This window comes from Pseudophryne corroboree, chromosome 5 (assembly GCF_028390025.1).
Source record: "Pseudophryne corroboree isolate aPseCor3 chromosome 5, aPseCor3.hap2, whole genome shotgun sequence".
NCBI lineage: Eukaryota > Metazoa > Chordata > Amphibia > Anura > Myobatrachidae > Pseudophryne > Pseudophryne corroboree.
The window spans coordinates 626,670,792-626,683,228 of record NC_086448.1 but is presented as its reverse complement, the minus strand read 5'-3'; positions in this window follow the sequence as shown (position 1 = coordinate 626,683,228).

Sequence of the window (12,437 nt, the reverse complement as noted above, 5' to 3'; positions counted from 1 at the left end):
CGTCCATGCTAGAGTGGGGTAAACTGGTCCAATACTGGAGTGGCTTTGAAGAAGTGTATCTTGGGTAAAACTGTGAAATCATGGGTACATTTCCCTCAGTAGAGTGAAGAAAAAAAATATTCTTTTAAAAATCAATTAAATAATACTTGTGAGTTAAAAAAAAAAAACAAGTAGATAATCCCTTCAAATATAAATAGATATGCTATCAGCAATCCAAAAAGCCAAAAAAAATACATTTTTAAAACATTTTTTATTAGATCCCGCCAACAAAGTGAGGCGGACTGAAAATGACGAAATTGCTGTCGAAAAGCACTGTTGTCGAATCGTCATTCTTCAATTGAATATACTTTTGTCGAAAAGCCGCATTTTGACCATTGCAGACATGTCGAATTTTGAAAATGTCGATTTGCAAAAAATCTGAAACGACAGGTATTTTGCCGAAAAGTACTGTATTGCATTGACGAATCCAATTCGACATGTTTTTTTTTGTCGAAAATGCCCCGTTTTTCGACTTTCGCGTCAATTCGACCGCAATTGCATATACCCCTATCTCTCTCTGACACGGTGTCTCTCTCTCTCCCCATCTTCATTGACACTCTTTCTCTCCCTCTGACAGTGTCTCTCCCGGTCTCCTTGACACTGTCTCTCTTCCTGACAATCTTACCCTCTCTCCCTAGCACTGTTTCTCTATCCCTTCCTCTGACACTGTCTCTCTCCCTCTCTCCCTGACACTCTCTCTCATTCTCTTGTTCTCTCTTCCTCCCTCTCTCTCTGACACCATTTCTCTACCAGATTTTCTCTCTCTCTATCCCATCTCATCCCTCTCTCGCTCCTCTCTCATTCCGTTTTTCCATAAAACCCTCTCTCCCTTGCTCCTTGACACACTCTCCCTCCCTTGCTCCTTGACACACTCTCTCTCCCTTTTTCTCTGACACTCTCTCTTGCTCCCCTCTCTTTCTCCCTCCAACACTCATTGGCTGATGTAATAGTTTGTGGAAGCAAAAGGTTTTTATCTCAGTTGATTGGAGCACGAATGTGGTTTATATTTATTAAGGTTATCTAAGTTCCTCAGCAAACCGTGTAGTGTACACTTAGCTAAAATCCACACAATGGGGGTTATTCAGACCCGTTCGCACGCAGCGGTTGTTCGCTGCGGTGCAAATGGGTCGGAACTGTGCATGCGTGGCATGCACATTGCGCACGTGCGTCATTGCCCGGCGACGTCCATCGCTGGGCAATGACGTGCACAGTGAAAAAAAGAATACACAGCGCCGATCGCATGAAGATTGACAGCAGAGAGGCATTCCATGGTGGTTACTCACCGTTGGATGCCGTTTTCGGGGAGTGGTCATCCGAACGCAGGCGTGTCCAGGCAAACGGAGGGTGGATATCTGACGTCAAAGCCGGGAGGAACGTCGCTGGATCCGTCGCACAGGGTAAGTAGCTCTAGCCTTACTCCCAGGTTGATGAAAACTTTTTTTGCTTAGCAGGGCTGCACAAGCGATCGCAGCCCTGCTAAGCTAAAATACACTCCCCCATAGGTGGGGATTAGTTGATCGCACCAGCAGCAAAAAGTTGCTGGTTGCGATCAACTCGGAATGACCCCCAATAATCAGAAGGGGGAGTTTACAGGCTATTGAGGATGCTGTTTAGGATTAAGATTTGAATAAATTACCATTATAGATGGTCACAAATTACTGCGTAATAGTCTTATCGGATGACATTTGCCAATATTCCAAATCTAGGTATCAAAAAATGCTGGTTACTGGGAGCAAAATCTACAGTAAACATATAAACACACTATGGTGTAAAACCCATAAAACAATATTTTTATTCAGACGGCAAGGGACCCCCAATTACAATATAGGGTTATCTGAATCCATCTAGAACAGGGCTGGCCAAACCGGTCCTCGAGATCTACCAACGGTTCACATTTTCCAGACCACCTAGCTGGTGCACAGGTGTAGTCATTACTAATTAAGATGTGCTGCATTCATTCCTAACTGACAATTCTACAGATCTCTAGGAGGCCTGGAAAACATGAACTGTTGGTAGATCTCGAGGACCGGTTTGGCCAGCCCTGATCTAGAAAGATCTCAGAAATTGATTTCCTATAGAAAAATAGGGATCAAAGCATTGCAGAATAAATCTGAAGTGCCAGGTAAAGTCCATAAAATCCAGGTAAATGCCTCCAAATGCTAGGAACAGTGAGGCCACCCAACATGTTTGTTTAACCAGATTTCATCGACCCTGATGTGTGCATTGTTCTACATCTGGTCCTCAAGGCACCCCAATGGTCCAGGTTTTAGGTAGATCCATGGTACTGCACAGATGGTTAAATCAGATTGACTGTGGTGCTAATTAAATCACCTGTGGCCAAGCATGGATAAACTTAAAACCTGGACTGCCTTGAGGACCGTGATCTAGTTTGACAACTGCAGTTGTGTGTTCATTTTAAATTGATTTAGGGGGAGATGTACTAAGCTCTGGAGAGAGATAAAGTGGAGAGTGATAAAGTACAAGTGAATTAGCTCCTAACTGCCATGTTACAGACTGTGCTTGAAAAATTACACGTGGTTGGTTGGTAGTTTTATTTTGCTCCACTTTATTACTCTCCAAGGCTTAGTACATCAGCCTCTTAATGTTTTATTATTTTAGCTGGTAGATAGGCCCAGCCTTATAAAGCCTTAGAGAGTGATAAATTGCACGGTGATAAAGTACCAACCAATCAGCTCCTCACTGTCATTTTTCAAACACAGCCTGTAACATGGCCGGTAGGAGCTGATTGACTGGTACTTTATCTCTGTGCAATTTATCACTCTCCAACGTTTGATAAAATCTGGGACTAAGTTACGTGATATAAAATGTTTTATACACCAGATTTTGCATCTGCTTATTGTTGTGACAGCACTACCCCTTTCTTTGCAAATACGTGTGACTGGTACCACTCCAAAGTGCCAGATGAGGAATGCAGAATGTACTGTAGTAACAAGAGTGTGGAAAATGGTAATAATGATTGTCAGAAAGATTGCAAGACAGTATATAATTCCCTAACGGCTCTAACTAACATAACTAGGCAATATTAATTTGCAATTACCAGTGTGTAGTAATGATGCCCATCAATGGAAACATCATGTGCAGAGGAGGTGTTGCACAAAGATATTGCGAGTCACAGGCATCCCTCTGGAGAGTAGCTGAAACAATCAAACAGAATGCCGGCATCTCCCAGTCTCACCCTATTAGAATTTTTGCCTCTGAGATGGTGTGTGTGCGCCGTCAGCTGTTTGGGTCTCATGTGTAGAACAAATTGCTAATCAGGGAAATAAACTTAAAACTCCAGAGGGACGTCTGTGTTCTACAATATCTTTGTTCGTCACCACCTCTGCACATGCTGTTTCCATCAATGGGCTTATGTTACTGCGGATATGTTGTAAAATTGCTGAATACGTAAATAATACTGTTTTATAGATATATAGCTACAGTGTTATTGTGGGTTGGTTTCATACCACAGCTATTGTACAGAAAACACTGTGAGGGTTGGCTTTTGTTCAATGTACATATTTGTCATTGTACTGATGAGTAGTTCACTTGTAGGAGTCAACTGATCATGTTAGACCACTGGTTCCCAAATTGGTGAGTATATCATACTCTACTGGAAATGGGGCTGCTAGGATCTGGTCTCTGACATTTGGCACCCCAATAACAAATATTTTGTGAAGCAGTCAACAGCATTTAAAAATAATAATAAATAAATGTGTGTATATATATATATATATATATATATATATATTCTAGTAAATTGTTGCTACAGTGATAGCTCAGGAAAGGGTTAAGATTAGAGCTTAGAGTGTGCGGGGGTTGCCAGACGTGTGTCCTCCTTCACTCGGCTTACACATCCCGACTGCATCCTCTGCAAGTGGCCTGACGGGTCCGGCTTTCACCGGTGCGGTGCACGGTCCCGGCTTTGATTGCGGCGGTTTGGTGTCTTGCCTTGTGGATTCCTAACATGTGCTTAACTAGCCCAAAGAGTGGGTCTTACAGGGTACGAGTCTCTCTTAACCCGTGCTGTATTCTGATTTTTATCTTCTGTATGAAATAAATTGATCTGCACTATGGGCGCATTCTCCTAAATTTTGTTCTTCCCAGATACTTTTGCTCAAGGGGTCCTGAGCGTGCTTGGAGAATTGCAGCGGTGTTGGTTACACCAGTGCGGCAGTCCAGAGATTTATTCCCTGTGGACTGGAAACTATTAGGTAAGAATCACCAGCGCACCTGTACACTTATTTGTAGCATATATATGTATTTATATATATATATATATATATATATATATATACACTGCTCAAAAAAATAAAGGGAACACTTAAACAACACAATGTAACTCCAAGTCAATCACACTTATGTGAAATCAAACTGACCACTTAGGAAGCAACACTGATTGACAATCAATTTCACATGCTGTTGTGCAAATGGAATAGACAACAGGTGGAAATTATAGGCAATTAGCAAGACACCCCCAATAAAGGAGTTGTTCTGCAGGTGGTGACCACAGACCACTTCTCAGCTCCTATGCTTTCTGGCTGATGTTTTGGTCACTTTTGAAAGCTGGAGTCTACAACCCACACAAGTGGCTCAGGTAGTGCAGCTCATCCAGGATGGCACATCAATGCGAGCTGTGGCAAGAAGGTTTGCTGTGTCTGTCAGCATAGTGTCCAGAGCATGGAGGCGCTACCAGGAGACAGGCCAGTACATCAGGAGACGTGGAGGAGGCCGTAGGAGGGCAACAACCCAGCAGCAGGACCGCTACCTCCGCCTTTGTGCAAGGAGGAACAGGAGGAGCACTGCCAGAGCCCTGCAAAATGACCTCCAGCAAGCCACAAATGTGCATGTGTCTACTCAAACGATCGGAAACAGACTACATGAGGGTGGTATGAGGGCCCGACGTCCACAGGTGGGGGTTGTGCTTAAAGCCCAACACCGTACAGGACATTTGGCATTTGCCAGAGAACACCAAGATTGGCAAATTCGCCACTGGCGCCCTGTGCTCTTCACAGATGAAAGCAGGTTCTCACTGAGCACATGTGACAGACGGGACAGAGTCTGGAGACGCCAAGGAGAACATTCTGCTGCCTGCAACATCCTCCAGCATGACCGGTTTGGCAGTGGGTCAGTAATGGTGTGGGGTGGCATTTCTTTGGGGGACCGCACAGCCCTCCATGTGTTCGCCAGAGGTAGCCTGACTGCCATTAGGTACCGAGATGAGATCCTCAGACCGCTTGTGAGATCATATGCTGGTGCGGTTGGCCCTGGGTTCCTCCTAATGCAAGACAATGCTAGACCTCATGTGGCTGGAGTGTGTCAGCAGTTCCTGCAAGACGAAGGCATTGATGCTATGGACTGGCCCGCCCGTTCCCCAGACCTGAATCCAATTGAGCACATCTGGGACATCATGTCTCGCTCCATCCACCAACGCCACGTTGAACCACAGACTGTCCAGGAGTTGGCGGATGCTTTAGTCCAGGTCTGGGAGGAGATCCCTCAGGAGACCATCCGCCACCTCATCAGGAGCATGCCCAGGCATTGTAGGGAGGTCATATAGGCACGTGGAGGCCACACACACTACTGAGCCTCATTTTGACTTGTTTTAAGGACATTACATCAAAGTTGGATCAGCCTGTAGTGTGTTTTTCCACTTTACTTTTGAGTGTGACTCCAAATCCAGACCTCCATGGGTTAATAAATTTGATTTCCATTGATAATAATAATTTTTGTGTGATTTTGTTGTCAGCACATTCAACTATGTAGAGAACAAAGTATTTAATAAGAACATTTCATTCATTCAGATCCAGGATGTGTTATTTTAGTGTTCCCTTTATTTTTTTGAGCAGTGTATGTGTGTGTATATATATATATATATATATATATATATATTAGAGATGTGCACCGGAAATTTTTCGGGTTTTGGTTTTGGGTTCGGTTCCGCGGCCGTGTTTTGGGTTCAAACGCGTTTTGGCAAAACCTCACCAAATTTTTTTTGTCGGATTCGGGTGTTTTTTTCAAAAAAACCCTAAAAAACAGCTTAAATCATAGAATTTGGGGGTCATTTTGATCCCATAGTATTATTAACCTCAATAACCATAATTTACACTCATTTTCAGTCTATTCTGAACACCTCACACCTCACAATATTATTTTTAGTCCTAAAATTTGCACCGAGGTCGCTGGATGGCTAAGCTAAGCGACACAAGTGGCCGACACAAACACCTGGCCCATCTAGGAGTGGCACTGCAGTGTCAGGCAGGATGGCACTTCCAAAAAATTGTCCCCAAACAGCACATGATGCAAAGAAAAAAAGAGGTGCACCAAGGTCGCTGTGTGACTAAGCTAAGCGACCCTAGTGGCCAACAAAAAACACCTGGCCCATCTAGGAGTGGCACTGCAGTGTCACGCAGGATGGCCCTTCAAAAAAATACTCCCCAAACAGCACATGATGCAAAGAAAAAAAGAGGCGCAATGAGGTAGCTGTGTGACTAAGCTAAGCGACCCTAGTGGCCGACACAAACACCTGGCCCATCTAGGAGTGGCACTGCAGTGTCACGCAGGATGGCCCTTCAAAAAAATACTCCCCAAACAGCACATGACGCAAAGAAAAAAAGAGGCGCAATGAGGTAGCTGTGTGACTAAGCTAAGCGACCCTAGTGGCCGACACAAACACCTGGCCCATCTAGGAGTGTCACTGCAGTGTCACGCAGGATGGCCCTTCAAAAAAATACTCCCCAAACAGCACATGACGCAAAGAAAAATGAAAGAAAAAAGAGGTGCAAGATGGAATTGTCCTTGGGCCCTCCCACCCACCCTTATGTTGTATAAACAGGACATGCACACTTTAACGAACCCATCATTTCAGCGACAGGGTCTGCCACACGACTGTGACTGAAATGACTGGTTGGTTTGGGCCCCCACCAAAAAAGAAGCAATCAATCTCTCCTTGCACAAACTGGCTCTACAGAGGCAAGATGTCCACCTCATCATCATCGTCCGATTCATCACCCCTTTCACTGTGTACATCCCCCTCCTCACAGATTATTAATTTATCCCCACTGCTGAAATCCACCATCTCAGGTCCCCGTGCACTTTCTGGAGGCAATTGCTGCTGGTGAATGTCTCCACGGAGGAATTGATTATAATTAATTTTAATGAACATCATCTTCTCCACATTTTCTGGAAGTAACCTCGTACGCCGATTGCTGACAAGGTGAGCGGCGGCACTAAACACTCTTTCGGAGTACACACTGGAGGGAGGGCAACTTAGGTAGAATAAAGCCAGTTTCTGCAAGGGCCTCCAAATTGCCTCTTTTTCCTGCCAGTATACGTACGGACTGTCTGACGTGCCTACTTGGATGCGGTCACTCATATAATCCTCCACCATTCTTTCAATGGTGACAGAATCATATGCAGTGACAGTAGACGACATGTCAGTAATCGTTGGCAGGTCCTTCAGTCCGGACCAGATGTCAGCACTCGCTCCAGACTGCCCTGCATCACCGCCAGCGGGTGGGCTCGGAATTCTTAGCCTTTTCCTTGCACCCCCAGTTGCGGGAGAATGTGAAGGAGGAGCTGTTGACGGGTCACGTTCCGCTTGACTTGACAATTTTCTCAACAGCAGGTCTTTGAACCCCTGCAGACTTGTGTCTGCCGGAAAGAGAGATACAACGTAGGTTTTAAATCTAGGATCGAGCACGGTGGCCAAAATGTAGTGCTCTGATTTCAACAGATTGACCACCCGTGAATCCTGGTTAAGCGAATGAAGGGCTCCATCCACAAGTCCCACATGCCTAGCGTAATCGCTCTGTTTTAGCTCCTCCTTCAATGTCTCCAGCTTCTTCTGCAAAAGCCTGATGAGGGGAATGACCTGACTCAGGCTGGCAGTGTCTGAACTGACTTCACGTGTGGCAAGTTCAAAAGGTTGCAGAACCTTGCACAACGTTGAAATCATTCTCCACTGCGCTTGAGACAGGTGCATTCCACCTCCTTTGCCTATATCGTGGGCAGATGTATAGGCTTGAATGGCCTTTTGCTGCTCCTCCATCCTCTGAAGCATATAGAGGGTTGAATTCCACCTCGTTACCACCTCTTGCTTCAGATGATGGCAGGGCAGGTTCAGGTGTTTTTGGTGGTGCTCCAGTCTTCTGTACGCGGTGCCTGTACGCCGAAAGTGGCCCGCAATTCTTCTGGCCACCGACAGCATCTCTTGCACGCCCCTGTCGTTTTTTAAATAATTCTGCACCACCAAATTCAAGGTATGTGCAAAACATGGGACGTGCTGGAATTTGCCCAGATGTAATGCACGCACAATATTGCTGGCGTTGTCCGATGCCACAAATCCCCAGGAGAGTCCAATTGGGGTAAGCCATTCTGCGATGATCTTCCTCAGTTGCCGTAAGAGGTTTTCAGCTGTGTGCGTATTCTGGAAAGCGGTGATATAAAGCGTAGCCTGCCTAGGAACGAGTTGGCGTTTGCGAGATGCTGCTACTGGTGCCGCCGCTGCTGTTCTTGCAGCGGGAGGCAATACATCTACCCAGTGGGCTGTCACAGTCATGTAGTCCTGAGTCTGCCCTGCTCCACTTGTCCACATGTCCGTGGTTAAGTGGACATTGGGTACAACTGCATTTTTTAGGACACTGGTGACTCTTTTTCTGAGGTCTGTGTACATTTTCGGTATCGCCTGCCTAGAGAAATGGAACCTAGATGGTATTTGGTACCGGGGACACAGTACCTCAATCAAGTCTATAGTTGGCTCTGAAGTAACGATGGATACCGGAACCACGTTTCTCACCGCCCAGCCTGCCAAGGCCTCAGTTATCCGCTTTGCAGCAGGATGACTGCTGTGATATTTCATCTTCCTCGCAAAGGACTGTTGGACAGTCAATTGCTTACTGGAAGTAGTACAAGTGGTCTTCCAACTTCCCCTCTGGGATGACCATCGACTCCCAGCAGCAACAACAGCAGCGCCAGCAGCAGTAGGCGTTACACTCAAGGATGCATCGGAGGAATCCCAGGCAGGAGAGGACTCGCCAGACTTGCCAGTGACATGGCCTGCAGGACTATTGGCTTTCCTGTTTAAGGAGGAAATTGACACTGAGGGAGTTGGTGGTGTGGTTTGCGTGAGCTTGGTTACAAGAGGAAGGGATTTAGTGGTCAGTGGACTGCTTCCGCTGTCGCCCAAAGTTTTTGAACTTGTCACTGACTTATGATGAATGCGCTGCAGGTGACGTATAAGGGAGGATGTTCCGAGGTGGTTAACATCCTTACCCCTACTTATTACAGCTTGACAAAGGCAACACACGGCTTGACACCTGTTGTCTGCATTTGTGTTGAAATAATTCCACACCGAAGAGCTGATTTTTTTTGTATTTTGACCAGGCATGTCAATGGCCATATTCCTCCCACGGACAACAGGTGTCTCCCCGGGTGCCTGACTTAAACAAACCACCTCACCATCAGAATCCTCCTTGTCAATTTCCTCCCCAGCGCTAGCAACACCCATATCCTCCTCATCCTGGTGTACTTCAACACTGACATCTTCAATTTGACTATCAGGAACTGGACTGCGGGTGCTCCTTCCAGCACTTGCAGGGGGCGTGCAAATGGTGGAAGGCGCAAGCTCTTCCCGTCCAGTGTTGGGAAGGTCAGGCATCGCAACCGACACAATTGGACTCTCCTTGGGGATTTGTGATTTCGAAGAACGCACAGTTCTTTGCTGTGCTTTTGCCAGATTAAGTCTTTTCATTTTTCTAGCGAGAGGCTGAGTGCTTCCATCCTCATGTGAAGCTGAACCACTAGCCATGAACATAGGCCAGGGCCTCAGCCGTTCCTTGCCACTCCGTGTCGTAAATGGCATATTGGCAAGTTTACGCTTCTCCTCAGACGCTTTTAATTTTTATTTTTGGGTAATTTTTTTACTGATCTTTTGTGTTTTGGATTTTACATGCTCTGTACTATGACATTGGGCATCGGCCTTGGCAGACGACGTTGATGGCATTTCATCGTCTCGGCCATGACTAGTGGCAGCAGCTTCAGCACGAGGTGGAAGTGGATCTTGATCTTTCCCTATTTTTTTAACCTCCACATTTTTGTTCTCCATATTTTAATGCGCACAACTAAAAGCCACCACAGGTATACAATGTAGATGGATGGATAGTATAGTATTATATTACTTATGGAGGACGAGTGCACTGACGACACAGAGGTAGGTACAGCCGTGGCCTACCGTACTGCTATATATATATATATATATATACTGTATAATAATAACGGACCTGGTGGACACTGTCAGCAGACTGCTAAACTAGTATGAAGAAAAAAAAAGCCACCACAGGTATACAATGTAGATGGATGGATAGTATAGTATTATATTACTTATGGAGGACGAGTGCACTGACGACACAGAGGTAGGTACAGCCGTGGCCTACCGTACTGCTATATATATATATATATATATATATATATACTGTATAATAATAACGGACCTGGTGGACACTGTCAGCAGACTGCTAAACTAGTATGAAGAAAAAAAAAGCCACCACAGGTATACAATGTAGACGGATGGATAGTATAGTATTATATTACTTATGGACGACGAGTGCACTGACGACACAGAGGTAGGTACAGCCGTGGCCTACCGTACTGCTATATATAATATACTGTATAATAATAACGGACCTGGTGGACACTGTCAGCAGACTGCTAAACTAGTATGAAGAAAAAAAAAAGCCACCACAGGTATACAATGTAGATGGATGGATAGTATAGTATTATATTACTTATGGACGACGAGTGCACTGACGACACAGAGGTAGGTACAGCCGTGGCCTACCGTACTGCTATATATATATATATATATATATATATATATACTGTATAATAATAACGGACCTGGTGGACACTGTCAGCAGACTTCTAAACTAGTATGAAGAAAAAAAAGCCACCACAGGTATACAATGTAGATGGATGGATAGTATAGTATTATATTACTTATGGACGACGAGTGCACTGACGACACAGAGGTAGGTACAGCCGTGGCCTACCGTACTGCTATATATATATATACTGTATAATAATAACGGACCTGGTGGACACTGTCAGCAGACTGCTAAACTAGTATGAAGAAAAAAAAAGCCACCACAGGTATACAATGTAGATGGATGGATAGTATAGTATTATATTACTTATGGACGACGAGTGCACTGACGACACAGAGGTAGGTACAGCCGTGGCCTACCGTACTGCTATATATAATATACTGTATAATAATAACGGACCTGGTGGACACTGTCAGCAGACTACTAAACTAGTATGAAGAAAAAAAAAGCCACCACAGGTATACAATGTAGATGGATGGATAGTATAGTATTATATTACTTATGGAGGACGAGTGCACTGACGACACAGAGGTAGGTACAGCCGTGGCCTACCGTACTGCTATATATATAATATACTGTATAATAATAACAGACCTGGTGGACACTGTCAGCAGACTGCTAAACTAGTATGAAGAAAAAAAAAGCCACCACAGGTATACAATGTAGATGGATGGATAGTATAGTATTATATTACTTATGGAGGACGAGTGCACTGACGACACAGAGGTAGGTACAGCCGTGGCCTACCGTACTGCTATATATAATATACTGTATAATAATAACGGACCTGGTGGACACTGTCAGCAGACTGCTAAACTAGTATGAAGAAAAAAAAAGCCACCACAGGTATACAATGTGTATTATATTACTTATGGACGACGAGTGCACTGACGACACAGAGGTAGGTACAGCCGTGGCCTACCGTACTGCTATATATAATATACTGTATAATAATAACGGACCTGGTGGACACTGTCAGCAGACTGCTAAACTAGTATGAAGAAAAAAAAAGCCACCACAGGTATACAATGTAGATGGATGGATAGTATAGTATTATATTACTTATGGACGACGAGTGCACTGACGACACAGAGGTAGGTACAGCCGTGGCCTACCGTACTGCTATATATATATATATATATACTGTATAATAATAACGGACCTGGTGGACACTGTCAGCAGACTGCTAAACTAGTATGAAGAAAAAAAAAGCCACCACAGGTATACAATGTAGATGGATGGATAGTATAGTATTATATTACTTATGGACGATGAGTGCACTGGCGACACAGAGGTAGGTACAGCCGTGGCCTACCGTACTGCTATATATAATATACTGTATAATAATAACGGACCTGGTGGACACTGTCAGCAGACTGCTAAACTAGTATGAAGAAAAAAAAAAGCCACCACAGGTATACAATGTAGATGGAAGGATAGTATAGTATTATATTACTTATGGATTACGAGTGCACTGACGACACAGATGTAGGTACAGCCGTGGCCTACCGTACT